This window comes from Trichomycterus rosablanca, chromosome 10 (assembly GCF_030014385.1).
Source record: "Trichomycterus rosablanca isolate fTriRos1 chromosome 10, fTriRos1.hap1, whole genome shotgun sequence".
In the NCBI taxonomy this organism is placed as follows: Eukaryota; Metazoa; Chordata; class Actinopteri; order Siluriformes; family Trichomycteridae; genus Trichomycterus; species Trichomycterus rosablanca.
In genome coordinates, this window is record NC_085997.1 from 3,505,949 (window position 1) to 3,510,000 (window position 4,052).

Consider the following 4,052-nt stretch of genomic DNA (forward strand, 5'->3'; position numbering starts at 1 on the left):
GCGCTCTTCACAAACCCTCATGCTACCACCCTTCCTCAGAGGAACCCGTAACGTCTCATGTTCGACGCGAAGTCCATCACGGTGACGGAAAACAGATGGACGCCGCACACTGCGGTCTCTCCCAGACCGAGGGGCCGCTCCGTCACTCCGCCCCAGATCTGCCCGCTGGCGACTGGGAGGCCGCTACGTCCCATTTGTCTTCTCGCAGCCTGGATGGGACTTTTTGGTCGAGAGGACAGCTCAGCTGAATTGATGATCCGTGGCCAATCACTGGCTCAGACTGCGAGTCTCACGGAGAACGACGGAGCCTGAGATGTAAATATACCGAGGGAAAGAGGAAACCTGTGGAGCAGCATGGGAGTCTTTAGTGACGGTCTTGAATTCCGTCTGTACGTCAGACGATAATCCGGGATCCTGAGCGGAGCGGAGCTTTAAAAGCATCATGAGCGATGAGGAGCAAAAGGAAACGGGTTCACTGGGTTTCATGTTGGAATAAAAACACACAAGTCTCATGTCGTAGTGCTAATATCTGTATCCACTACCTTTAAATGTATGTTATAAAATAATGGGGACAAAATCTGACACTACTAATCGAGCTGTGTTCAGTACTAATGAGGACAAAATCAAACTTCACAGAGAGAGGTGAAGCTAAAATCATGTCTAAACATTTTTGGGACTGATTGTGGCACTTGGCAAAAGCTGTGAGGATAAAATGAGCCTCAAAAAAAAAAATCACTGGGAACCAAAGCACGTGTTTTTTTTTTTTTAAACAATGGGTATTGAGTTGTAGGTACCAAATCAAGTCTCAAAGTAATGGTGACAAAAGGGTGACTGTTTTTTTTTTTATTATTATTATTTTTTGGTGGTGTCACAGTCAAGTATTTTAAAAGCAGTGGTGGAAGGTTTAGTTGTTTTTTTATTTGTTTAAAATGTGGTCACATTTAAGTATATTAAAAGCAGTGGTGGAATGCCTAGTTTTTATAAATTTATTTATTTATTTACAAATTTAAAAAGTGGTAAAGTAACAATTTGGCATATTAAATGCAGTAGTGGAATACCTAGTTTATTTATTTTATTTTCAGAAAGTGGTGGGGTGACAAATGAGCACATTAAAAGCAGTTGTAAAAAGTCTAGTTTATTTATTTATTTTATTTTTTTGAAAAGGGGTTTTGTCACAAGTGGGCATATTAGAAAAGTGGTGGAATTCCTAGTTTTATTTATTAATTTATTTTATTTTATTTTTTCTTTAATAAGTGGCAGAGTCACAATTTTGCATATTAAAAGCAATGGTGGAATGCCTTTTTTAATTAATTAATAAATTTTTTTTTTCAATAAGTGGTGGTGTGATAATTGGGCATATTAAAAGCAGTGGTGGTACGCTGAGTTATTAATTTTTTTTTTGTTATTGTCATCTTTGGACATATTAGAAGAAGTTGTGGAATGCCTAATTTTTTTTACGTTTATTTTATTACTATTACTATATTTTTAAGCAAATCTTTTATTATTTTAATTTTTTTAAGTAGTGAAGTCCTAGATATTATAAGCAAATTTTTTTTTTATTTATTATTTTTTTTTTTTGAAAAAGTGGAGTCACAACTGGGCATATTGGAAGAAGTATTGGAATGTCTATTTTTTATTCTTTCTTTTTTTGAAAAAGCAGTAATTTATTTATTTATATTATTTTATTTATTTATATTTTATTTTATTATTATTATTATTATTATTATTTTTTGTTGGAGTCAGTTTTAAGGACTTAATTGTTTTTATAAAAAGATGTTTCCCAGTGAGACCTACTAAACAATCACAACAATGGCCGGTTATGGTACTGAATTGCTATTTTTCCTGGGTGCTCGGGTTGCACGGTGATAAATAACTCTAGCCCACTGCCACTAGGATTCAGGGTTTGAATCCCCAAAGTTGCTACTGACCATGCCAGGGGAACGGGAGGAGCGAGGGGCGTCTGAGGCCCCGCGAATGAACTTTTGTGTTTCATCACTCAATATTTCACCAGTTGAAACTCTTGAGAACAAAAGCAGACGGGCATTTCGACTGTCTGAAGATAATCGCTCCAGACAATCCCTTTAACTAATCCCATTCGGTGGACTGATCCCAGCGGAGCTATTCGGGTCAGAACTGAAGGGGCGGGGACGCCCGGATGACAGGCACGGGGCGCCGGGCTGTGGCTTGTTAGCCGGATGAGAACGCTGCCCTTGAAGATCAATTCTAATCAGAGGAATGTTGGCACAACTGTTCCTGACATTGTCTGTCCTGCCGTGTTTTTTTCTCTTTGGTCCTTTGTGGTTCAAAGTGCCGCCCTGAATGAATTTATACCCCCGCTGGACCCCACCAGGACGGGGTTCGTAAATCAGCCGGGGCGATGACAGGTCGGTCAGTTTACGGGAGCGGTTGTGCAGTTTTTCATGGCGACTGCTTAGCGCTGTCCTGTTGTGCCGGACAGTGATAAAAAATGGCATCGGGTCGCGTTCTGAGGGACACGGAGCAGGGTTCACATTCATCCAGGTCTATTACTGGCTCGTCAGGCGTCAGCTGGGACGACCAGGGGTCTGAGGTTCCTCTTAATTGTTTCAGTTTTTCACCTTTACGCCAGTGAGTGCCCGGGAGCGCCCGCGTCTGCTGTTTAGTCCAGCAGTGACAGTGAGGTGTTTAAAAACTGATCCATTCATACCAGCACAACACACACTAACACACCACCACCATGTCAGTGCAGTGCTGAGAATGATCCACCACCTAAATAATAACCATTGAAGAACAGGGTGAAAGCAAGCTGAAAAAGCATGCAGAGAAACAGATGGACTACAGTCAGTAATTGTAGAACTACAAAGTGCCTCTATATGGTAAGTGGAGCTGATAAAATGGACAGTGAGTGTAGAAACAAGGAGGCGGTTTTAATGTTCATCATCATTTTATCCAGACGATTAAAAAACACTCTTGGTCGACATAATTGTGCAAACCTGTCCAGAACATTTTATAATCGACGTCTAATAAGGACGTCCGTCTGAAGGCCGGACTCTCGGTTCTAAAAGTGCTTTAAAGTTTTAAGTGCAGCCTTGAAATCAGTCAGAAATGTAATGTTTAATATAGTTTAATAGTCGCCAAGGAAACGAAACAAGTGACGTGGGCAGTCGTGTGAAGTGGGCAGCTATCCAGAGTCCATTGTGCGATGAAGGATGGGGATCATCGAATGCGCCGCTCCGGTGGTGAAAGACTAAAGATGGAGAGAGGCTATAAAGTGAGACGAGTCTTCTGGTGGTTCGTCCTCGAGACGGACACAATTGGAGGAGCAGATGGATGCGACGTGGAGGACAGCAGGAGCCTGGAACGATAAACCACCCTGGAGGTCCGATCTCACTGATCTGAGGTGTAAGCCATCGTAATGAAGCAGATGAATCAGAGGAATTGGACGTCCGGGCACCGAGCGCACAGCCTTTTATAACGTCCGGTATCATGAAGGCCGAGTGTGCATACATGGTGGGGAGAGGAAACATTTCCAAGATTTTGGAACATGACTGTAGGGATTCACTTTCATTAAGCCACATTGTTGATTAGTTTGGACAGTGATGTTGGTTTATAAGGCCTGGCTTGCAGGTCAGTGTTCCAATTCATGCTGCATAGAGTTGAAATCAGGCTTCTCTCCAGGCCAGTCAAAATAGACAAAACAATGCTCGCTAGATTTTGGAACATGACTGCAGGGATTCACTTTCATTAAGCCACATTATTGGTGAGTTTGGACAGTGATGTTGGTTTATAAGGTCTGACTTGAGGTCAGCGATCCAATTCACGCTGGATAGAGTTGAAATCAGGGTTCTGTCCAGGCGAGTCAAAATAGACAAATTAATGCTCGCTAGACTTTGGAACATGACTGCAGGGATTCACTTTCAAGCCACATTACTGGTGAGTTTGGACAGTGATGTTGGTTTATATGACCTTACTTGAGGTCAGCGTTCCAATTCATGCTGGATAGAGTAGAGGTCTGGGTTCTCTCCGGGCCGTTCAAGTTAGACCAAACGTTTTCTGGCTAGATTTTGGAACAT